This window comes from Triturus cristatus, chromosome 5_2 (genome assembly GCF_964204655.1).
Source record: "Triturus cristatus chromosome 5_2, aTriCri1.1, whole genome shotgun sequence".
Classification (NCBI taxonomy): domain Eukaryota; kingdom Metazoa; phylum Chordata; class Amphibia; order Caudata; family Salamandridae; genus Triturus; species Triturus cristatus.
This window is the reverse complement of record NC_140588.1, coordinates 555,635,576-555,660,383: the sequence shown is the minus strand read 5'-3', so window position 1 is coordinate 555,660,383 and position 24,808 is coordinate 555,635,576. Positions and strand designations below refer to the sequence as shown.

Sequence of the window (24,808 nt, the reverse complement as noted above, 5' to 3'; positions counted from 1 at the left end):
TTTGTCTCAATGGAAAAGTCACTCTTGTGTGAGAGGGTTCCATGGTGTAATGGTTAGCACTCTGGACTCTGAATCCAGCGATCCGAGTTCAAATCTCGGTGGGACCTACTACAATTATGAGATTCACTGTTTAACTCATTTTTTAGAATTTGGTCTAGAAAAAACCTAATATCAATGTTTTATACTGATGCGTATGAACGCATAAGTATGTATAGATGCATACATAGCTTTATCCGTCTAGATAGCTGTTAGACAATATGAACATATCAATTATTCATAAACATAAATATTGAAGCTGAACCTAGAAACTGTTCTTTCACATCCACATTGTAAACATGAGTTTATTTTCCTTTCTCATCTATATGGCCAGTAATGAGATAGTTCATTTTTGCTGATTTCTTAGCTGACAACATGCTGGACTTACACAGTGCATTTCATTGTGAATTTCTTTGAAAGTGAATTTCAGATTCACACCTTTGACATGTCTTTCAAAAGATTCAACTTTATTGGTTGTGGAATTACTGTTGAAAATCAGTGTGTAAAATCTTTGTACGTCTGAATTTCAAGATTATTATTCAAACTGCACATCTTCGGTCACCGTAATACAAAGTTTGGCTCCTCAAGTTTTGTTTTAATGAACGCTTTGCAATTAAAAAGTTCCTTGTTCCCCTTATCAATAACAGTAAGATTTTAAAAAGTAATGTCGTGCATCAGGCCCCTGTGATGAGTTTGAGAAACCAGAGTTAGTTTGTAAAATCTCTCATTATTTTGAGCCATTTAGTTTCCAGGTATTGTAAAAATTCTATTATTTGCTCACATCTAGTAAACTTTTAGAGTATAATCAATAAATTAATTTTTCACCCTACCGGTATTAGATATGTGATATTAATGAATACACTTGAAAGAAAATGATTTGGTCAAGAGTCATAAAATGGTCCCACCGAGATTAGAACTCGGATCATTGGATTCAAAGTCCAAAGTGCTAACCATTACACCATGGAACCTCCCATGTGAAAGGAGCGCAAACTGCTGCAGCAATGTGGAAATGTCAAAGTTTTTAATATTCTACTGTCAAAGAGAAACTGAATTGGATTGCTTTCCTATTCTGGTAAACTTTTGCATATTGAACTATGTTGGGGAAGGATGTTGCCCAAAAGACTCAAATAACGTTATAACTCTGTTGAACAGTGGTTTTTACGTGAGATAATATTTTTCAATGAAAGATAAGTTGCCCCCTGAGGCAAATCTCTTCTGTCAAAATGGAAAGCTCACCCTGGTACGGGAGGGTGGATGGTGTCATGGTTAGCACTCTGGACTCTGAAAACGGGGATCTGAGTACAAATTTCAGTGGGACTTATCTGAACTTTACAATTTTCTTTTCCATTCAGTTCTTAGAAGTTTTATTTGGAACAACATCACATTTACTTATAAACATGTAAAAATCAACCTGTACATATGTATCTCTGTATATATAGCTATATGTCTCTGTATATTTATAGGAAAATATAAACATATAGATTATAAAAATAAATATAATTAGTGGAGGTGAAAATCATGAACAGTTGTTGCCTCTCAGCATTTGAAACATGAGTTTCTACTTCTTTCTCTTTTATATGTCCTGAAATTGAGATAGTCACTTTTTACTCATTATTGATCCAACAATACAGTTGATGTATACAAAGCATATCATATGATTTGTGAATAAAGTTCAAAAATGAGAATTTGATCAGTACCTGTGATGCCTCCGACCAAAAGCTTATATTTTACGATTGGAGATCAACTGTTGTAAATCAGCATGAAAAACATTTTCTTTTCACGATTTCCATACTAATATAAAACAACATTTTTACTAGCTGAATGAGATCATCATTTGGGTTCCTCTGTGTTTGATTGAAGAAAACTTCTCATTCAAAATGTGCTATTTTCGCCTTATCAATAGCAGGAAAGCTTAAAAAAGTGATGCTGTGAATCACCCGTCTGAAATGCTTTTGAGAAAATCAGGATATGATTTTATAATGGCTAACTACTTTGTGAAGAAATTTGATGTCAAAGTATTGTAAAGTTTGTATTGATGTAACTTGTTCAAGCTGATGGACATTTTGAAAGCATTCAATAATTGACTCTTTCAACCTACTGGTGTTGGATTTGAGCTATCAATGAACAAAGATGAAGAAATGGAAAAGCTCAAGAGTAATAAAAAAAGTCCCTCCAAGGTCTCAAATCGGATCATTGGATGCAAAGTCCAAATTGCCAACCATTGCTCTATGGAGCCACCCATGCAGGAGACAGAGACATTGCTTCAGTAGTCTGGAAATGTAGACTGTTTAATTATGCTACAGGCAAAGATGAACATTGTGATATAACTTTTATATTCTGATAAACATTTGAATATTTAACACTTTTATAGAGAATATAGCGAAAAGAATCAAATCACATTAAAGCTCTATCCACTATGACCATTCAAATGAGATATCTTTGTATCAATATAAGAGAAGGCCATCACTGATGCGCTCTCTTTTGTCTCAATGGAAAAGTCACTCTTGTGTGAGAGGGTTCCATGGTGTAATGGTTAGCACTCTGGACTCTGAATCCAGCGATCCGAGTTCAAATCTCGGTGGGACCTACTACAATTATGAGATTCACTGTTTAACTCATTTTTTAGAATTTGGTCTAGAAAAAACCTAATATCAATGTTTTATACTGATGCGTATGAACGCATAAGTATGTATAGATGCATACATAGCTTTATCCGTCTAGATAGCTGTTAGACAATATGAACATATCAATTATTCATAAACATAAATATTGAAGCTGAACCTAGAAACTGTTCTTTCACATCCACATTGTAAACATGAGTTTATTTTCCTTTCTCATCTATATGGCCAGTAATGAGATAGTTCATTTTTGCTGATTTCTTAGCTGACAACATGCTGGACTTACACAGTGCATTTCATTGTGAATTTCTTTGAAAGTGAATTTCAGATTCACACCTTTGACATGTCTTTCAAAAGATTCAACTTTATTGGTTGTGGAATTACTGTTGAAAATCAGTGTGTAAAATCTTTGTACGTCTGAATTTCAAGATTATTATTCAAACTGCACATCTTCGGTCACCGTAATACAAAGTTTGGCTCCTCAAGTTTTGTTTTAATGAACGCTTTGCAATTAAAAAGTTCCTTGTTCCCCTTATCAATAACAGTAAGATTTTAAAAAGTAATGTCGTGCATCAGGCCCCTGTGATGAGTTTGAGAAACCAGAGTTAGTTTGTAAAATCTCTCATTATTTTGAGCCATTTAGTTTCCAGGTATTGTAAAAATTCTATTATTTGCTCACATCTAGTAAACTTTTAGAGTATAATCAATAAATTAATTTTTCACCCTACCGGTATTAGATATGTGATATTAATGAATACACTTGAAAGAAAATGATTTGGTCAAGAGTCATAAAATGGTCCCACCGAGATTAGAACTCGGATCATTGGATTCAAAGTCCAAAGTGCTAACCATTACACCATGGAACCTCCCATGTGAAAGGAGCGCAAACTGCTGCAGCAATGTGGAAATGTCAAAGTTTTTAATATTCTACTGTCAAAGAGAAACTGAATTGGATTGCTTTCCTATTCTGGTAAACTTTTGCATATTGAACTATGTTGGGGAAGGATGTTGCCCAAAAGACTCAAATAACGTTATAACTCTGTTGAACAGTGGTTTTTACGTGAGATAATATTTTTCAATGAAAGATAAGTTGCCCCCTGAGGCAAATCTCTTCTGTCAAAATGGAAAGCTCACCCTGGTACGGGAGGGTGGATGGTGTCATGGTTAGCACTCTGGACTCTGAAAACGGGGATCTGAGTACAAATTTCAGTGGGACTTATCTGAACTTTACAATTTTCTTTTCCATTCAGTTCTTAGAAGTTTTATTTGGAACAACATCACATTTACTTATAAACATGTAAAAATCAACCTGTACATATGTATCTCTGTATATATAGCTATATGTCTCTGTATATTTATAGGAAAATATAAACATATAGATTATAAAAATAAATATAATTAGTGGAGGTGAAAATCATGAACAGTTGTTGCCTCTCAGCATTTGAAACATGAGTTTCTACTTCTTTCTCTTTTATATGTCCTGAAATTGAGATAGTCACTTTTTACTCATTATTGATCCAACAATACAGTTGATGTATACAAAGCATATCATATGATTTGTGAATAAAGTTCAAAAATGAGAATTTGATCTGTACCTGTGATGCCTCCGACCAAAAGCTTATATTTTACGATTGGAGATCAACTGTTGTAAATCAGCATGAAAAACATTTTCTTTTCACGATTTCCATACTAATATAAAACAACATTTTTACTAGCTGAATGAGATCATCATTTGGGTTCCTCTATGTTTGATTGAAGAAAACTTCTCATTCAAAATGTGCTATTTTCGCCTTATCAATAGCAGGAAAGCTTAAAAAAGTGATGCTGTGAATCACCCGTCTGAAATGCGTTTGAGAAAATCAGGATATGATTTTATAATGGCTAACTACTTTGTGAAGAAATTTGATGTCAAAGTATTGTAAAGTTTGTATTGATGTAACTTGTTCAAGCTGATGGACATTTTGAAAGCATTCAATAATTGACTCTTTCAACCTACTGGTGTTGGATTTGAGCTATCAATGAACAAAGATGAAGAAATGGAAAAGCTCAAGAGTAATAAAAAAAGTCCCTCCAAGGTCTCAAATCGGATCATTGGATGCAAAGTCCAAATTGCCAACCATTGCTCTATGGAGCTACCCATGCAGGAGACAGAGACATTGCTTCTGTAGTCTGGAAATGTAGACTGTTTAATTATGCTACAGGCAAAGATGAACATTGTGATATAACTTTTATATTCTGATAAACATTTGAATATTTAACACTTTTATAGAGAATATAGCGAAAAGAATCAAATCACATTAAAGCTCTATCCACTATGACCATTCAAATGAGATATCTTTGTATCAATATAAGAGAAGGCCATCACTGATGCGCTCTCTTTTGTCTCAATGGAAAAGTCACTCTTGTGTGAGAGGGTTCCATGGTGTAATGGTTAGCACTCTGGACTCTGAATCCAGCGATCCGAGTTCAAATCTCGGTGGGACCTACTACAATTATGAGATTCACTGTTTAACTCATTTTTTAGAATTTGGTCTAGAAAAAACCTAATATCAATGTTTTATACTGATGCGTATGAACGCATAAGTATGTATAGATGCATACATAGCTTTATCCGTCTAGATAGCTGTTAGACAATATGAACATATCAATTATTCATAAACATAAATATTGAAGCTGAACCTAGAAACTGTTCTTTCACATCCACATTGTAAACATGAGTTTATTTTCCTTTCTCATCTATATGGCCAGTAATGAGATAGTTCATTTTTGCTGATTTCTTAGCTGACAACATGCTGGACTTACACAGTGCATTTCATTGTGAATTTCTTTGAAAGTGAATTTCAGATTCACACCTTTGACATGTCTTTCAAAAGATTCAACTTTATTGGTTGTGGAATTACTGTTGAAAATCAGTGTGTAAAATCTTTGTACGTCTGAATTTCAAGATTATTATTCAAACTGCACATCTTCGGTCACCGTAATACAAAGTTTGGCTCCTCAAGTTTTGTTTTAATGAACGCTTTGCAATTAAAAAGTTCCTTGTTCCCCTTATCAATAACAGTAAGATTTTAAAAAGTAATGTCGTGCATCAGGCCCCTGTGATGAGTTTGAGAAACCAGAGTGAGTTTGTAAAATCTCTCATTATTTTGAGCCATTTAGTTTCCAGGTATTGTAAAAATTCTATTATTTGCTCACATCTAGTAAACTTTTAGAGTATAATCAATAAATTAATTTTTCACCCTACCGGTATTAGATATGTGATATTAATGAATACACTTGAAAGAAAATGATTTGGTCAAGAGTCATAAAATGGTCCCACCGAGATTTGAACTCGGATCATTGGATTCAAAGTCCAAAGTGCTAACCATTACACCATGGAACCTCCCATGTGAAAGGAGCGCAAACTGCTGCAGCAATGTGGAAATGTCAAAGTTTTTAATATTCTACTGTCAAAGAGAAACTGAATTGGATTGCTTTCCTATTCTGGTAAACTTTTGCATATTGAACTATGTTGGGGAAGGATGTTGCCCAAAAGACTCAAATAACGTTATAACTCTGTTGAACAGTGGTTTTTACGTGAGATAATATTTTTCAATGAAAGATAAGTTGCCCCCTGAGGCAAATCTCTTCTGTCAAAATGGAAAGCTCACCCTGGTACGGGAGGGTGGATGGTGTCATGGTTAGCACTCTGGACTCTGAAAACGGGAATCTGAGTACAAATTTCAGTGGGACTTATCTGAACTTTACAATTTTCTTTTCCATTCAGTTCTTAGAAGTTTTATTTGGAACAACATCACATTTACTTATAAACATGTAAAAATCAACCTGTACATATGTATCTCTGTATATATAGCTATATGTCTCTGTATATTTATAGGAAAATATAAACATATAGATTATAAAAATAAATATAATTAGTGGAGGTGAAAATCATGAACAGTTGTTGCCTCTCAGCATTTGAAACATGAGTTTCTACTTCTTTCTCTTTTATATGTCCTGAAATTGAGATAGTCACTTTTTACTCATTATTGATCCAACAATACAGTTGATGTATACAAAGCATATCATATGATTTGTGAATAAAGTTCAAAAATGAGAATTTGATCAGTACCTGTGATGCCTCCGACCAAAAGCTTATATTTTACGATTGGAGATCAACTGTTGTAAATCAGCATGAAAAACATTTTCTTTTCACGATTTCCATACTAATATAAAACAACATTTTTACTAGCTGAATGAGATCATCATTTGGGTTCCTCTATGTTTGATTGAAGAAAACTTCTCATTCAAAATGTGCTATTTTCGCCTTATCAATAGCAGGAAAGCTTAAAAAAGTGATGCTGTGAATCACCCGTCTGAAATGCGTTTGAGAAAATCAGGATATGATTTTATAATGGCTAACTACTTTGTGAAGAAATTTGATGTCAAAGTATTGTAAAGTTTGTATTGATGTAACTTGTTCAAGCTGATGGACATTTTGAAAGCATTCAATAATTGACTCTTTCAACCTACTGGTGTTGGATTTGAGCTATCAATGAACAAAGATGAAGAAATGGAAAAGCTCAAGAGTAATAAAAAAAGTCCCTCCAAGGTCTCAAATCGGATCATTGGATGCAAAGTCCAAATTGCCAACCATTGCTCTATGGAGCTACCCATGCAGGAGACAGAGACATTGCTTCTGTAGTCTGGAAATGTAGACTGTTTAATTATGCTACAGGCAAAGATGAACATTGTGATATAACTTTTATATTCTGATAAACATTTGAATATTTAACACTTTTATAGAGAATATAGCGAAAAGAATCAAATCACATTAAAGCTCTATCCACTATGACCATTCAAATGAGATATCTTTGTATCAATATAAGAGAAGGCCATCACTGATGCGCTCTCTTTTGTCTCAATGGAAAAGTCACTCTTGTGTGAGAGGGTTCCATGGTGTAATGGTTAGCACTCTGGACTCTGAATCCAGCGATCCGAGTTCAAATCTCGGTGGGACCTACTTCAATTATGAGATTCACTGTTTAACTCATTTTTTAGAATTTGGTCTAGAAAAAACCTAATATCAATGTTTTATACTGATGCGTATGAACGCATAAGTATGTATAGATGCATACATAGCTTTATCCGTCTAGATAGCTGTTAGACAATATGAACATATCAATTATTCATAAACATAAATATTGAAGCTGAACCTAGAAACTGTTCTTTCACATCCACATTGTAAACATGAGTTTATTTTCCTTTCTCATCTATATGGCCAGTAATGAGATAGTTCATTTTTGCTGATTTCTTAGCTGACAACATGCTGGACTTACACAGTGCATTTCATTGTGAATTTCTTTGAAAGTGAATTTCAGATTCACACCTTTGACATGTCTTTCAAAAGATTCAACTTTATTGGTTGTGGAATTACTGTTGAAAATCAGTGTGTAAAATCTTTGTACGTCTGAATTTCAAGATTATTATTCAAACTGCACATCTTCGGTCACCGTAATACAAAGTTTGGCTCCTCAAGTTTTGTTTTAATGAACGCTTTGCAATTAAAAAGTTCCTTGTTCCCCTTATCAATAACAGTAAGATTTTAAAAAGTAATGTCGTGCATCAGGCCCCTGTGATGAGTTTGAGAAACCAGAGTGAGTTTGTAAAATCTCTCATTATTTTGAGCCATTTAGTTTCCAGGTATTGTAAAAATTCTATTATTTGCTCACATCTAGTAAACTTTTAGAGTATAATCAATAAATTAATTTTTCACCCTACCGGTATTAGATATGTGATATTAATGAATACACTTGAAAGAAAATGATTTGGTCAAGAGTCATAAAATGGTCCCACCGAGATTTGAACTCGGATCATTGGATTCAAAGTCCAAAGTGCTAACCATTACACCATGGAACCTCCCATGTGAAAGGAGCGCAAACTGCTGCAGCAATGTGGAAATGTCAAAGTTTTTAATATTCTACTGTCAAAGAGAAACTGAATTGGATTGCTTTCCTATTCTGGTAAACTTTTGCATATTGAACTATGTTGGGGAAGGATGTTGCCCAAAAGACTCAAATAACGTTATAACTCTGTTGAACAGTGGTTTTTACGTGAGATAATATTTTTCAATGAAAGATAAGTTGCCCCCTGAGGCAAATCTCTTCTGTCAAAATGGAAAGCTCACCCTGGTACGGGAGGGTGGATGGTGTCATGGTTAGCACTCTGGACTCTGAAAACGGGGATCTGAGTACAAATTTCAGTGGGACTTATCTGAACTTTACAATTTTCTTTTCCATTCAGTTCTTAGAAGTTTTATTTGGAACAACATCACATTTACTTATAAACATGTAAAAATCAACCTGTACATATGTATCTCTGTATATATAGCTATATGTCTCTGTATATTTATAGGAAAATATAAACATATAGATTATAAAAATAAATATAATTAGTGGAGGTGAAAATCATGAACAGTTGTTGCCTCTCAGCATTTGAAACATGAGTTTCTACTTCTTTCTCTTTTATATGTCCTGAAATTGAGATAGTCACTTTTTACTCATTATTGATCCAACAATACAGTTGATGTATACAAAGCATATCATATGATTTGTGAATAAAGTTCAAAAATGAGAATTTGATCAGTACCTGTGATGCCTCCGACCAAAAGCTTATATTTTACGATTGGAGATCAACTGTTGTAAATCAGCATGAAAAACATTTTCTTTTCACGATTTCCATACTAATATAAAACAACATTTTTACTAGCTGAATGAGATCATCATTTGGGTTCCTCTGTGTTTGATTGAAGAAAACTTCTCATTCAAAATGTGCTATTTTCGCCTTATCAATAGCAGGAAAGCTTAAAAAAGTGATGCTGTGAATCACCCGTCTGAAATGCTTTTGAGAAAATCAGGATATGATTTTATAATGGCTAACTACTTTGTGAAGAAATTTGATGTCAAAGTATTGTAAAGTTTGTATTGATGTAACTTGTTCAAGCTGATGGACATTTTGAAAGCATTCAATAATTGACTCTTTCAACCTACTGGTGTTGGATTTGAGCTATCAATGAACAAAGATGAAGAAATGGAAAAGCTCAAGAGTAATAAAAAAAGTCCCTCCAAGGTCTCAAATCGGATCATTGGATGCAAAGTCCAAATTGCCAACCATTGCTCTATGGAGCCACCCATGCAGGAGACAGAGACATTGCTTCAGTAGTCTGGAAATGTAGACTGTTTAATTATGCTACAGGCAAAGATGAACATTGTGATATAACTTTTATATTCTGATAAACATTTGAATATTTAACACTTTTATAGAGAATATAGCGAAAAGAATCAAATCACATTAAAGCTCTATCCACTATGACCATTCAAATGAGATATCTTTGTATCAATATAAGAGAAGGCCATCACTGATGCGCTCTCTTTTGTCTCAATGGAAAAGTCACTCTTGTGTGAGAGGGTTCCATGGTGTAATGGTTAGCACTCTGGACTCTGAATCCAGCGATCCGAGTTCAAATCTCGGTGGGACCTACTACAATTATGAGATTCACTGTTTAACTCATTTTTTAGAATTTGGTCTAGAAAAAACCTAATATCAATGTTTTATACTGATGCGTATGAACGCATAAGTATGTATAGATGCATACATAGCTTTATCCGTCTAGATAGCTGTTAGACAATATGAACATATCAATTATTCATAAACATAAATATTGAAGCTGAACCTAGAAACTGTTCTTTCACATCCACATTGTAAACATGAGTTTATTTTCCTTTCTCATCTATATGGCCAGTAATGAGATAGTTCATTTTTGCTGATTTCTTAGCTGACAACATGCTGGACTTACACAGTGCATTTCATTGTGAATTTCTTTGAAAGTGAATTTCAGATTCACACCTTTGACATGTCTTTCAAAAGATTCAACTTTATTGGTTGTGGAATTACTGTTGAAAATCAGTGTGTAAAATCTTTGTACGTCTGAATTTCAAGATTATTATTCAAACTGCACATCTTCGGTCACCGTAATACAAAGTTTGGCTCCTCAAGTTTTGTTTTAATGAACGCTTTGCAATTAAAAAGTTCCTTGTTCCCCTTATCAATAACAGTAAGATTTTAAAAAGTAATGTCGTGCATCAGGCCCCTGTGATGAGTTTGAGAAACCAGAGTTAGTTTGTAAAATCTCTCATTATTTTGAGCCATTTAGTTTCCAGGTATTGTAAAAATTCTATTATTTGCTCACATCTAGTAAACTTTTAGAGTATAATCAATAAATTAATTTTTCACCCTACCGGTATTAGATATGTGATATTAATGAATACACTTGAAAGAAAATGATTTGGTCAAGAGTCATAAAATGGTCCCACCGAGATTAGAACTCGGATCATTGGATTCAAAGTCCAAAGTGCTAACCATTACACCATGGAACCTCCCATGTGAAAGGAGCGCAAACTGCTGCAGCAATGTGGAAATGTCAAAGTTTTTAATATTCTACTGTCAAAGAGAAACTGAATTGGATTGCTTTCCTATTCTGGTAAACTTTTGCATATTGAACTATGTTGGGGAAGGATGTTGCCCAAAAGACTCAAATAACGTTATAACTCTGTTGAACAGTGGTTTTTACGTGAGATAATATTTTTCAATGAAAGATAAGTTGCCCCCTGAGGCAAATCTCTTCTGTCAAAATGGAAAGCTCACCCTGGTACGGGAGGGTGGATGGTGTCATGGTTAGCACTCTGGACTCTGAAAACGGGGATCTGAGTACAAATTTCAGTGGGACTTATCTGAACTTTACAATTTTCTTTTCCATTCAGTTCTTAGAAGTTTTATTTGGAACAACATCACATTTACTTATAAACATGTAAAAATCAACCTGTACATATGTATCTCTGTATATATAGCTATATGTCTCTGTATATTTATAGGAAAATATAAACATATAGATTATAAAAATAAATATAATTAGTGGAGGTGAAAATCATGAACAGTTGTTGCCTCTCAGCATTTGAAACATGAGTTTCTACTTCTTTCTCTTTTATATGTCCTGAAATTGAGATAGTCACTTTTTACTCATTATTGATCCAACAATACAGTTGATGTATACAAAGCATATCATATGATTTGTGAATAAAGTTCAAAAATGAGAATTTGATCTGTACCTGTGATGCCTCCGACCAAAAGCTTATATTTTACGATTGGAGATCAACTGTTGTAAATCAGCATGAAAAACATTTTCTTTTCACGATTTCCATACTAATATAAAACAACATTTTTACTAGCTGAATGAGATCATCATTTGGGTTCCTCTATGTTTGATTGAAGAAAACTTCTCATTCAAAATGTGCTATTTTCGCCTTATCAATAGCAGGAAAGCTTAAAAAAGTGATGCTGTGAATCACCCGTCTGAAATGCGTTTGAGAAAATCAGGATATGATTTTATAATGGCTAACTACTTTGTGAAGAAATTTGATGTCAAAGTATTGTAAAGTTTGTATTGATGTAACTTGTTCAAGCTGATGGACATTTTGAAAGCATTCAATAATTGACTCTTTCAACCTACTGGTGTTGGATTTGAGCTATCAATGAACAAAGATGAAGAAATGGAAAAGCTCAAGAGTAATAAAAAAAGTCCCTCCAAGGTCTCAAATCGGATCATTGGATGCAAAGTCCAAATTGCCAACCATTGCTCTATGGAGCTACCCATGCAGGAGACAGAGACATTGCTTCTGTAGTCTGGAAATGTAGACTGTTTAATTATGCTACAGGCAAAGATGAACATTGTGATATAACTTTTATATTCTGATAAACATTTGAATATTTAACACTTTTATAGAGAATATAGCGAAAAGAATCAAATCACATTAAAGCTCTATCCACTATGACCATTCAAATGAGATATCTTTGTATCAATATAAGAGAAGGCCATCACTGATGCGCTCTCTTTTGTCTCAATGGAAAAGTCACTCTTGTGTGAGAGGGTTCCATGGTGTAATGGTTAGCACTCTGGACTCTGAATCCAGCGATCCGAGTTCAAATCTCGGTGGGACCTACTACAATTATGAGATTCACTGTTTAACTCATTTTTTAGAATTTGGTCTAGAAAAAACCTAATATCAATGTTTTATACTGATGCGTATGAACGCATAAGTATGTATAGATGCATACATAGCTTTATCCGTCTAGATAGCTGTTAGACAATATGAACATATCAATTATTCATAAACATAAATATTGAAGCTGAACCTAGAAACTGTTCTTTCACATCCACATTGTAAACATGAGTTTATTTTCCTTTCTCATCTATATGGCCAGTAATGAGATAGTTCATTTTTGCTGATTTCTTAGCTGACAACATGCTGGACTTACACAGTGCATTTCATTGTGAATTTCTTTGAAAGTGAATTTCAGATTCACACCTTTGACATGTCTTTCAAAAGATTCAACTTTATTGGTTGTGGAATTACTGTTGAAAATCAGTGTGTAAAATCTTTGTACGTCTGAATTTCAAGATTATTATTCAAACTGCACATCTTCGGTCACCGTAATACAAAGTTTGGCTCCTCAAGTTTTGTTTTAATGAACGCTTTGCAATTAAAAAGTTCCTTGTTCCCCTTATCAATAACAGTAAGATTTTAAAAAGTAATGTCGTGCATCAGGCCCCTGTGATGAGTTTGAGAAACCAGAGTGAGTTTGTAAAATCTCTCATTATTTTGAGCCATTTAGTTTCCAGGTATTGTAAAAATTCTATTATTTGCTCACATCTAGTAAACTTTTAGAGTATAATCAATAAATTAATTTTTCACCCTACCGGTATTAGATATGTGATATTAATGAATACACTTGAAAGAAAATGATTTGGTCAAGAGTCATAAAATGGTCCCACCGAGATTAGAACTCGGATCATTGGATTCAAAGTCCAAAGTGCTAACCATTACACCATGGAACCTCCCATGTGAAAGGAGCGCAAACTGCTGCAGCAATGTGGAAATGTCAAAGTTTTTAATATTCTACTGTCAAAGAGAAACTGAATTGGATTGCTTTCCTATTCTGGTAAACTTTTGCATATTGAACTATGTTGGGGAAGGATGTTGCCCAAAAGACTCAAATAACGTTATAACTCTGTTGAACAGTGGTTTTTACGTGAGATAATATTTTTCAATGAAAGATAAGTTGCCCCCTGAGGCAAATCTCTTCTGTCAAAATGGAAAGCTCACCCTGGTACGGGAGGGTGGATGGTGTCATGGTTAGCACTCTGGACTCTGAAAACGGGAATCTGAGTACAAATTTCAGTGGGACTTATCTGAACTTTACAATTTTCTTTTCCATTCAGTTCTTAGAAGTTTTATTTGGAACAACATCACATTTACTTATAAACATGTAAAAATCAACCTGTACATATGTATCTCTGTATATATAGCTATATGTCTCTGTATATTTATAGGAAAATATAAACATATAGATTATAAAAATAAATATAATTAGTGGAGGTGAAAATCATGAACAGTTGTTGCCTCTCAGCATTTGAAACATGAGTTTCTACTTCTTTCTCTTTTATATGTCCTGAAATTGAGATAGTCACTTTTTACTCATTATTGATCCAACAATACAGTTGATGTATACAAAGCATATCATATGATTTGTGAATAAAGTTCAAAAATGAGAATTTGATCAGTACCTGTGATGCCTCCGACCAAAAGCTTATATTTTACGATTGGAGATCAACTGTTGTAAATCAGCATGAAAAACATTTTCTTTTCACGATTTCCATACTAATATAAAACAACATTTTTACTAGCTGAATGAGATCATCATTTGGGTTCCTCTATGTTTGATTGAAGAAAACTTCTCATTCAAAATGTGCTATTTTCGCCTTATCAATAGCAGGAAAGCTTAAAAAAGTGATGCTGTGAATCACCCGTCTGAAATGCGTTTGAGAAAATCAGGATATGATTTTATAATGGCTAACTACTTTGTGAAGAAATTTGATGTCAAAGTATTGTAAAGTTTGTATTGATGTAACTTGTTCAAGCTGATGGACATTTTGAAAGCATTCAATAATTGACTCTTTCAACCTACTGGTGTTGGATTTGAGCTATCAATGAACAAAGATGAAGAAATGGAAAAGCTCAAGAGTAATAAAAAAAGTCCCTCCAAGGTCTCAAATCGGATCATTGGATGCAAAGTCCAAATTGCCAACCATTGCTCTATGGAGCTACCCATGCAGGAGACAGAGACATTGCTTCTGTAGTCTGGAAATGTAGACTGTTTAATTATGCTACAGGCAAAGATGAACATTGTGATATAACTTTTATATTCTGATAAACATTTGAATATTTAACACTTTTATAGAGAATATAGCGAAAAGAATCAAATCACATTAAAGCTCTATCCACTATGACCATTCAAATGAGATATCTTTGTATCAATATAAGAGAAGGCCATCACTGATGCGCTCTCTTTTGTCTCAATGGAAAAGTCACTCTTGTGTGAGAGGGTTCCATGGTGTAATGGTTAGCACTCTGGACTCTGAATCCAGCGATCCGAGTTCAAATCTCGGTGGGACCTACTTCAATTATGAGATTCACTGTTTAACTCATTTTTTAGAATTTGGTCTAGAAAAAACCTAATATCAATGTTTTATACTGATGCGTATGAACGCATAAGTATGTATAGATGCATACATAGCTTTATCCGTCTAGATAGCTGTTAGACAATATGAACATATCAATTATTCATAAACATAAATATTGAAGCTGAACCTAGAAACTGTTCTTTCACATCCACATTGTAAACATGAGTTTATTTTCCTTTCTCATCTATATGGCCAGTAATGAGATAGTTCATTTTTGCTGATTTCTTAGCTGACAACATGCTGGACTTACACAGTGCATTTCATTGTGAATTTCTTTGAAAGTGAATTTCAGATTCACACCTTTGACATGTCTTTCAAAAGATTCAACTTTATTGGTTGTGGAATTACTGTTGAAAATCAGTGTGTAAAATCTTTGTACGTCTGAATTTCAAGATTATTATTCAAACTGCACATCTTCGGTCACCGTAATACAAAGTTTGGCTCCTCAAGTTTTGTTTTAATGAACGCTTTGCAATTAAAAAGTTCCTTGTTCCCCTTATCAATAACAGTAAGATTTTAAAAAGTAATGTCGTGCATCAGGCCCCTGTGATGAGTTTGAGAAACCAGAGTGAGTTTGTAAAATCTCTCATTATTTTGAGCCATTTAGTTTCCAGGTATTGTAAAAATTCTATTATTTGCTCACATCTAGTAAACTTTTAGAGTATAATCAATAAATTAATTTTTCACCCTACCGGTATTAGATATGTGATATTAATGAATACACTTGAAAGAAAATGATTTGGTCAAGAGTCATAAAATGGTCCCACCGAGATTTGAACTCGGATCATTGGATTCAAAGTCCAAAGTGCTAACCATTACACCATGGAACCTCCCATGTGAAAGGAGCGCAAACTGCTGCAGCAATGTGGAAATGTCAAAGTTTTTAATATTCTACTGTCAAAGAGAAACTGAATTGGATTGCTTTCCTATTCTGGTAAACTTTTGCATATTGAACTATGTTGGGGAAGGATGTTGCCCAAAAGACTCAAATAACGTTATAACTCTGTTGAACAGTGGTTTTTACGTGAGATAATATTTTTCAATGAAAGATAAGTTGCCCCCTGAGGCAAATCTCTTCTGTCAAAATGGAAAGCTCACCCTGGTACGGGAGGGTGGATGGTGTCATGGTTAGCACTCTGGACTCTGAAAACGGGAATCTGAGTACAAATTTCAGTGGGACTTATCTGAACTTTACAATTTTCTTTTCCATTCAGTTCTTAGAAGTTTTATTTGGAACAACATCACATTTACTTATAAACATGTAAAAATCAACCTGTACATATGTATCTCTGTATATATAGCTATATGTCTCTGTATATTTATAGGAAAATATAAACATATAGATTATAAAAATAAATATAATTAGTGGAGGTGAAAATCATGAACAGTTGTTGCCTCTCAGCATTTGAAACATGAGTTTCTACTTCTTTCTCTTTTATATGTCCTGAAATTGAGATAGTCACTTTTTACTCATTATTGATCCAACAATACAGTTGATGTATACAAAGCATATCATATGATTTGTGAATAAAGTTCAAAAATGAGAATTTGATCAGTACCTGTGATGCCTCCGACCAAAAGCTTATATTTTACGATTGGAGATCAACTGTTGTAAATCAGCATGAAAAACATTTTCTTTTCACGATTTCCATACTAATATAAAACAACATTTTTACTAGCTGAATGAGATCATCATTTGGGTTCCTCTATGTTTGATTGAAGAAAACTTCTCATTCAAAATGTGCTATTTTCGCCTTATCAATAGCAGGAAAGCTTAAAAAAGTGATGCTGTGAATCACCCGTCTGAAATGCGTTTGAGAAAATCAGGATATGATTTTATAATGGCTAACTACTTTGTGAAGAAATTTGATGTCAAAGTATTGTAAAGTTTGTATTGATGTAACTTGTTCAAGCTGATGGACATTTTGAAAGCATTCAATAATTGACTCTTTCAACCTACTGGTGTTGGATTTGAGCTATCAATGAACAAAGATGAAGAAATGGAAAAGCTCAAGAGTAATAAAAAAAGTCCCTCCAAGGTCTCAAATCGGATCATTGGATGCAAAGTCCAAATTGCCAACCATTGCTCTATGGAGCTACCCATGCAGGAGACAGAGACATTGCTTCTGTAGTCTGGAAATGTAGACTGTTTAATTATGCTACAGGCAAAGATGAACATTGTGATATAACTTTTATATTCTGATAAACATTTGAATATTTAACACTTTTATAGAGAATATAGCGAAAAGAATCAAATCACATTAAAGCTCTATCCACTATGACCATTCAAATGAGATATCTTTGTATCAATATAAGAGAAGGCCATCACTGATGCGCTCTCTTTTGTCTCAATGGAAAAGTCACTCTTGTGTGAGAGGGTTCCATGGTGTAATGGTTAGCACTCTGGACTCTGAATCCAGCGATCCGAGTTCAAATCTCGGTGGGACCTACTTCAATTATGAGATTCACTGTTTAACTCATTTTTTAGAATTTGGTCTAGAAAAAACCTAATATCAATGTTTTATACTGATGCGTATGAACGCATAAGTATGTATAGATGCATACATAGCTTTATCCGTCTAGATAGCTGTTAGACAATATGAACATATCAATTATTCATAAACATAAATATTGAAGCTGAACCTAGAAACTGTTCTTTCACATCCACATTGTAAACATGAGTTTATTTTCCTTTCTCATCTATATGGCCAGTAATGAGATAGTTCATTTTTGCTGATTTCTTAGCTGACAACATGCTGGACTTACACAGTGCATTTCATTGTGAATTTCTTTGAAAGTGAATTTCAGATTCACACCTTTGACATGTCTTTCAAAAGATTCAACTTTATTGGTTGTGGAATTACTGTTGAAAATCAGTGTGTAAAATCTTTGTACGTCTGAATTTCAAGATTATTATTCAAACTGCACATCTTCGGTCACCGTAATACAAAGTTTGGCTCCTCAAGTTTTGTTTTAATGAACGCTTTGCAATTAAAAAGTTCCTTGTTCCCCTTATCAATAACAGTAAGATTTTAAAAAGTAATGTCGTGCATCAGGCCCCTGTGATGAGTTTGAGAAACCAGAGTGAGTTTGTAAAATCTCTCATTATTTTGAGCCATTTAGTTTCCAGGTATTGTAAAAATTCTATTATTTGCTCACATCTAGTAAACTTTTAGAGTATAATCAATAAATTAATTTTTCACCCTACCGGTATTAGATATGTGATATTAATGAATACACTTGAAAGAAAATGATTTGGTCAAGAGTCATAAAATGGTCCCACCGAGATTTGAACTCGGATCATTGGATTCAAAGTCCAAAGTGCTAACCATTACACCATGGAACCTCCCATGTGAAAGGAGCGCAAACTGCTGCAGCAATGTGGAAATGTCAAAGTTTTTAATATTCTACTGTCAAAGAGAAACTGAATTGGATTGCTTTCCTATTCTGGTAAACTTTTGCATATTGAACTATGTTGGGGAAGGATGTTGCCCAAAAGACTCAAATAACGTTATAACTCTGTTGAACAGTGGTTTTTACGTGAGATAATATTTTTCAATGAAAGATAAGTTGCCCCCTGAGGCAAATCTCTTCTGTCAAAATGGAAAGCTCACCCTGGTACGGGAGGGTGGATGGTGTCATGGTTAGCACTCTGGACTCTGAAAACGGGAATCTGAGTACAAATTTCAGTGGGACTTATCTGAACTTTACAATTTTCTTTTCCATTCAGTTCTTAGAAGTTTTATTTGGAACAACATCACATTTACTTATAAACATGTAAAAATCAACCTGTACATATGTATCTCTGTATATATAGCTATATGTCTCTGTATATTTATAGGAAAATATAAACATATAGATTATAAAAATAAATATAATTAGTGGAGGTGAAAATCATGAACAGTTGTTGCCTCTCAGCATTTGAAACATGAGTTTCTACTTCTTTCTCTTTTATATGTCCTGAAATTGAGATAGTCACTTTTTACTCATTATTGATCCAACAATACAGTTGATGTATACAAAGCATATCATATGATTTGTGAATAAAGTTCAAAAATGAGAATTTGATCAGTACCTGTGATGCCTCCGACCAAAAGCTTATATTTTACGATTGGAGATCAACTGTTGTAAATCAGCATGAAAAACATTTTCTTTTCACGATTTCCATACTAATATAAAACAACATTTTTACTAGCTGAATGAGATCATCATTTGGGTTCCTCTATGTTTGATTGAAGAAAACTTCTCATTCAAAATGTGCTATTTTCGCCTTATCAATAGCAGGAAAGCTTAAAAAAGTGATGCTGTGAATCACCCGTCTGAAATGCGTTTGAGAAAATCAGGATATGATTTTATAATGGCTAACTACTTTGTGAAGAAATTTGATGTCAAAGTATTGTAAAGTTTGTATTGATGTAACTTGTTCAAGCTGATGGACATTTTGAAAGCATTCAATAATTGACTCTTTCAACCTACTGGTGTTGGATTTGAGCTATCAATGAACAAAGATGAAGAAATGGAAAAGCTCAAGAGTAATAAAAAAAGTCCCTCCAAGGTCTCAAATCGGATCATTGGATGCAAAGTCCAAATTGCCAACCATTGCTCTATGGAGCTACCCATGCAGGAGACAGAGACATTGCTTCTGTAGTCTGGAAATGTAGACTGTTTAATTATGCTACAGGCAAAGATGAACATTGTGATATAACTTTTATATTCTGATAAACATTTGAATATTTAACACTTTTATAGAGAATATAGCGAAAAGAATCAAATCACATTAAAGCTCTATCCACTATGACCATTCAAATGAGATATCTTTGTATCAATATAAGAGAAGGCCATCACTGATGCGCTCTCTTTTGTCTCAATGGAAAAGTCACTCTTGTGTGAGAGGGTTCCATGGTGTAATGGTTAGCACTCTGGACTCTGAATCCAGCGATCCGAGTTCAAATCTCGGTGGGACCTACTTCAATTATGAGATTCACTGTTTAACTCATTTTTTAGAATTTGGTCTAGAAAAAACCTAATATCAATGTTTTATACTGATGCGTATGAACGCATAAGTATGTATAGATGCATACATAGCTTTATCCGTCTAGATAGCTGTTAGACAATATGAACATATCAATTATTCATAAACATAAATATTGAAGCTGAACCTAGAAACTGTTCTTTCACATCCACATTGTAAACATGAGTTTATTTTCCTTTCTCATCTATATGGCCAGTAATGAGATAGTTCATTTTTGCTGATTTCTTAGCTGACAACATGCTGGACTTACACAGTGCATTTCATTGTGAATTTCTTTGAAAGTGAATTTCAGATTCACACCTTTGACATGTCTTTCAAAAGATTCAACTTTATTGGTTGTGGAATTACTGTTGAAAATCAGTGTGTAAAATCTTTGTACGTCTGAATTTCAAGATTATTATTCAAACTGCACATCTTCGGTCACCGTAATACAAAGTTTGGCTCCTCAAGTTTTGTTTTAATGAACGCTTTGCAATTAAAAAGTTCCTTGTTCCCCTTATCAATAACAGTAAGATTTTAAAAAGTAATGTCGTGCATCAGGCCCCTGTGATGAGTTTGAGAAACCAGAGTGAGTTTGTAAAATCTCTCATTATTTTGAGCCATTTAGTTTCCAGGTATTGTAAAAATTCTATTATTTGCTCACATCTAGTAAACTTTTAGAGTATAATCAATAAATTAATTTTTCACCCTACCGGTATTAGATATGTGATATTAATGAATACACTTGAAAGAAAATGATTTGGTCAAGAGTCATAAAATGGTCCCACCGAGATTTGAACTCGGATCATTGGATTCAAAGTCCAAAGTGCTAACCATTACACCATGGAACCTCCCATGTGAAAGGAGCGCAAACTGCTGCAGCAATGTGGAAATGTCAAAGTTTTTAATATTCTACTGTCAAAGAGAAACTGAATTGGATTGCTTTCCTATTCTGGTAAACTTTTGCATATTGAACTATGTTGGGGAAGGATGTTGCCCAAAAGACTCAAATAACGTTATAACTCTGTTGAACAGTGGTTTTTACGTGAGATAATATTTTTCAATGAAAGATAAGTTGCCCCCTGAGGCAAATCTCTTCTGTCAAAATGGAAAGCTCACCCTGGTACGGGAGGGTGGATGGTGTCATGGTTAGCACTCTGGACTCTGAAAACGGGAATCTGAGTACAAATTTCAGTGGGACTTATCTGAACTTTACAATTTTCTTTTCCATTCAGTTCTTAGAAGTTTTATTTGGAACAACATCACATTTACTTATAAACATGTAAAAATCAACCTGTACATATGTATCTCTGTATATATAGCTATATGTCTCTGTATATTTATAGGAAAATATAAACATATAGATTATAAAAATAAATATAATTAGTGGAGGTGAAAATCATGAACAGTTGTTGCCTCTCAGCATTTGAAACATGAGTTTCTACTTCTTTCTCTTTTATATGTCCTGAAATTGAGATAGTCACTTTTTACTCATTATTGATCCAACAATACAGTTGATGTATACAAAGCATATCATATGATTTGTGAATAAAGTTCAAAAATGAGAATTTGATCAGTACCTGTGATGCCTCCGACCAAAAGCTTATATTTTACGATTGGAGATCAACTGTTGTAAATCAGCATGAAAAACATTTTCTTTTCACGATTTCCATACTAATATAAAACAACATTTTTACTAGCTGAATGAGATCATCATTTGGGTTCCTCTATGTTTGATTGAAGAAAACTTCTCATTCAAAATGTGCTATTTTCGCCTTATCAATAGCAGGAAAGCTTAAAAAAGTGATGCTGTGAATCACCCGTCTGAAATGCGTTTGAGAAAATCAGGATATGATTTTATAATGGCTAACTACTTTGTGAAGAAATTTGATGTCAAAGTATTGTAAAGTTTGTATTGATGTAACTTGTTCAAGCTGATGGACATTTTGAAAGCATTCAATAATTGACTCTTTCAACCTACTGGTGTTGGATTTGAGCTATCAATGAACAAAGATGAAGAAATGGAAAAGCTCAAGAGTAATAAAAAAAGTCCCTCCAAGGTCTCAAATCGGATCATTGGATGCAAAGTCCAAATTGCCAACCATTGCTCTATGGAGCTACCCATGCAGGAGACAGAGACATTGCTTCTGTAGTCTGGAAATGTAGACTGTTTAATTATGCTACAGGCAAAGATGAACATTGTGATATAACTTTTATATTCTGATAAACATTTGAATATTTAACACTTTTATAGAGAATATAGCGAAAAGAATCAAATCACATTAAAGCTCTATCCACTATGACCATTCAAATGAGATATCTTTGTATCAATATAAGAGAAGGCCATCACTGATGCGCTCTCTTTTGTCTCAATGGAAAAGTCACTCTTGTGTGAGAGGGTTCCATGGTGTAATGGTTAGCACTCTGGACTCTGAATCCAGCGATCCGAGTTCAAATCTCGGTGGGACCTACTTCAATTATGAGATTCACTGTTTAACTCATTTTTTAGAATTTGGTCTAGAAAAAACCTAATATCAATGTTTTATACTGATGCGTATGAACGCATAAGTATGTATAGATGCATACATAGCTTTATCCGTCTAGATAGCTGTTAGACAATATGAACATATCAATTATTCATAAACATAAATATTGAAGCTGAACCTAGAAACTGTTCTTTCACATCCACATTGTAAACATGAGTTTATTTTCCTTTCTCATCTATATGGCCAGTAATGAGATAGTTCATTTTTGCTGATTTCTTAGCTGACAACATGCTGGACTTACACAGTGCATTTCATTGTGAATTTCTTTGAAAGTGAATTTCAGATTCACACCTTTGACATGTCTTTCAAAAGATTCAACTTTATTGGTTGTGGAATTACTGTTGAAAATCAGTGTGTAAAATCTTTGTACGTCTGAATTTCAAGATTATTATTCAAACTGCACATCTTCGGTCACCGTAATACAAAGTTTGGCTCCTCAAGTTTTGTTTTAATGAACGCTTTGCAATTAAAAAGTTCCTTGTTCCCCTTATCAATAACAGTAAGATTTTAAAAAGTAATGTCGTGCATCAGGCCCCTGTGATGAGTTTGAGAAACCAGAGTGAGTTTGTAAAATCTCTCATTATTTTGAGCCATTTAGTTTCCAGGTATTGTAAAAATTCTATTATTTGCTCACATCTAGTAAACTTTTAGAGTATAATCAATAAATTAATTTTTCACCCTACCGGTATTAGATATGTGATATTAATGAATACACTTGAAAGAAAATGATTTGGTCAAGAGTCATAAAATGGTCCCACCGAGATTTGAACTCGGATCATTGGATTCAAAGTCCAAAGTGCTAACCATTACACCATGGAACCTCCCATGTGAAAGGAGCGCAAACTGCTGCAGCAATGTGGAAATGTCAAAGTTTTTAATATTCTACTGTCAAAGAGAAACTGAATTGGATTGCTTTCCTATTCTGGTAAACTTTTGCATATTGAACTATGTTGGGGAAGGATGTTGCCCAAAAGACTCAAATAACGTTATAACTCTGTTGAACAGTGGTTTTTACGTGAGATAATATTTTTCAATGAAAGATAAGTTGCCCCCTGAGGCAAATCTCTTCTGTCAAAATGGAAAGCTCACCCTGGTACGGGAGGGTGGATGGTGTCATGGTTAGCACTCTGGACTCTGAAAACGGGGATCTGAGTACAAATTTCAGTGGGACTTATCTGAACTTTACAATTTTCTTTTCCATTCAGTTCTTAGAAGTTTTATTTGGAACAACATCACATTTACTTATAAACATGTAAAAATCAACCTGTACATATGTATCTCTGTATATATAGCTATATGTCTCTGTATATTTATAGGAAAATATAAACATATAGATTATAAAAATAAATATAATTAGTGGAGGTGAAAATCATGAACAGTTGTTGCCTCTCAGCATTTGAAACATGAGTTTCTACTTCTTTCTCTTTTATATGTCCTGAAATTGAGATAGTCACTTTTTACTCATTATTGATCCAACAATACAGTTGATGTATACAAAGCATATCATATGATTTGTGAATAAAGTTCAAAAATGAGAATTTGATCAGTACCTGTGATGCCTCCGACCAAAAGCTTATATTTTACGATTGGAGATCAACTGTTGTAAATCAGCATGAAAAACATTTTCTTTTCACGATTTCCATACTAATATAAAACAACATTTTTACTAGCTGAATGAGATCATCATTTGGGTTCCTCTGTGTTTGATTGAACTAAACTTCTCATTCAAAATGTGCTATTTTCGCCTTATCAATAGCAGGAAAGCTTAAAAAAGTGATGCTGTGAATCACCCGTCTGAAATGCGTTTGAGAAAATCAGGATATGATTTTATAAAGGCTAACTACTTTGTGAAGAAATTTGATGTCAAAGTATTGTAAAGTTTGTATTGATGTAACTTGTTCAAGCTGATGGACATTTTGAAAGCATTCAATAATTGACTCTTTCAACCTACTGGTGTTGGATTTGAGCTATCAATGAACAA

The 24,808-nt window shown here is 33.8% G+C and overlaps 16 non-coding genes across 16 annotated transcripts; 10 read left to right on the top strand and 6 right to left on the bottom strand.

Moving 5' to 3' along the window:
- Positions 1–35: 35 nt before the first annotated feature.
- Positions 36–107, top strand: TRNAQ-CUG (transfer RNA glutamine (anticodon CUG)). The gene has a single exon. It is a non-coding gene; the product is annotated as a tRNA-Gln (tRNA).
- Positions 108–2,551: 2,444 nt separating this feature from the next.
- On the top strand, positions 2,552–2,623 carry TRNAQ-CUG (transfer RNA glutamine (anticodon CUG)). Its single transcript has one exon. It is a non-coding gene; the product is annotated as a tRNA-Gln (tRNA).
- A 2,444-nt stretch (positions 2,624–5,067) lies between these two features.
- TRNAQ-CUG (transfer RNA glutamine (anticodon CUG)) lies at positions 5,068–5,139 on the top strand. Its single transcript has one exon. It is a non-coding gene; the product is annotated as a tRNA-Gln (tRNA).
- Positions 5,140–5,964: 825 nt separating this feature from the next.
- TRNAQ-UUG (transfer RNA glutamine (anticodon UUG)) lies at positions 5,965–6,036 on the bottom strand. Its single transcript has one exon. It is a non-coding gene; the product is annotated as a tRNA-Gln (tRNA).
- Positions 6,037–7,583: 1,547 nt separating this feature from the next.
- TRNAQ-CUG (transfer RNA glutamine (anticodon CUG)) lies at positions 7,584–7,655 on the top strand. The gene has a single exon. It is a non-coding gene; the product is annotated as a tRNA-Gln (tRNA).
- An 825-nt stretch (positions 7,656–8,480) lies between these two features.
- On the bottom strand, positions 8,481–8,552 carry TRNAQ-UUG (transfer RNA glutamine (anticodon UUG)). Its single transcript has one exon. It is a non-coding gene; the product is annotated as a tRNA-Gln (tRNA).
- A 1,547-nt stretch (positions 8,553–10,099) lies between these two features.
- On the top strand, positions 10,100–10,171 carry TRNAQ-CUG (transfer RNA glutamine (anticodon CUG)). The gene has a single exon. It is a non-coding gene; the product is annotated as a tRNA-Gln (tRNA).
- Positions 10,172–12,615: 2,444 nt separating this feature from the next.
- Positions 12,616–12,687, top strand: TRNAQ-CUG (transfer RNA glutamine (anticodon CUG)). Its single transcript has one exon. It is a non-coding gene; the product is annotated as a tRNA-Gln (tRNA).
- A 2,444-nt stretch (positions 12,688–15,131) lies between these two features.
- On the top strand, positions 15,132–15,203 carry TRNAQ-CUG (transfer RNA glutamine (anticodon CUG)). The gene has a single exon. It is a non-coding gene; the product is annotated as a tRNA-Gln (tRNA).
- Positions 15,204–16,028: 825 nt separating this feature from the next.
- TRNAQ-UUG (transfer RNA glutamine (anticodon UUG)) lies at positions 16,029–16,100 on the bottom strand. The gene has a single exon. It is a non-coding gene; the product is annotated as a tRNA-Gln (tRNA).
- A 1,547-nt stretch (positions 16,101–17,647) lies between these two features.
- Positions 17,648–17,719, top strand: TRNAQ-CUG (transfer RNA glutamine (anticodon CUG)). Its single transcript has one exon. It is a non-coding gene; the product is annotated as a tRNA-Gln (tRNA).
- An 825-nt stretch (positions 17,720–18,544) lies between these two features.
- On the bottom strand, positions 18,545–18,616 carry TRNAQ-UUG (transfer RNA glutamine (anticodon UUG)). Its single transcript has one exon. It is a non-coding gene; the product is annotated as a tRNA-Gln (tRNA).
- Positions 18,617–20,163: 1,547 nt separating this feature from the next.
- Positions 20,164–20,235, top strand: TRNAQ-CUG (transfer RNA glutamine (anticodon CUG)). The gene has a single exon. It is a non-coding gene; the product is annotated as a tRNA-Gln (tRNA).
- Positions 20,236–21,060: 825 nt separating this feature from the next.
- Positions 21,061–21,132, bottom strand: TRNAQ-UUG (transfer RNA glutamine (anticodon UUG)). The gene has a single exon. It is a non-coding gene; the product is annotated as a tRNA-Gln (tRNA).
- A 1,547-nt stretch (positions 21,133–22,679) lies between these two features.
- TRNAQ-CUG (transfer RNA glutamine (anticodon CUG)) lies at positions 22,680–22,751 on the top strand. Its single transcript has one exon. It is a non-coding gene; the product is annotated as a tRNA-Gln (tRNA).
- An 825-nt stretch (positions 22,752–23,576) lies between these two features.
- Positions 23,577–23,648, bottom strand: TRNAQ-UUG (transfer RNA glutamine (anticodon UUG)). Its single transcript has one exon. It is a non-coding gene; the product is annotated as a tRNA-Gln (tRNA).
- Between the last annotated feature and the right edge of the window lie 1,160 nt (positions 23,649–24,808).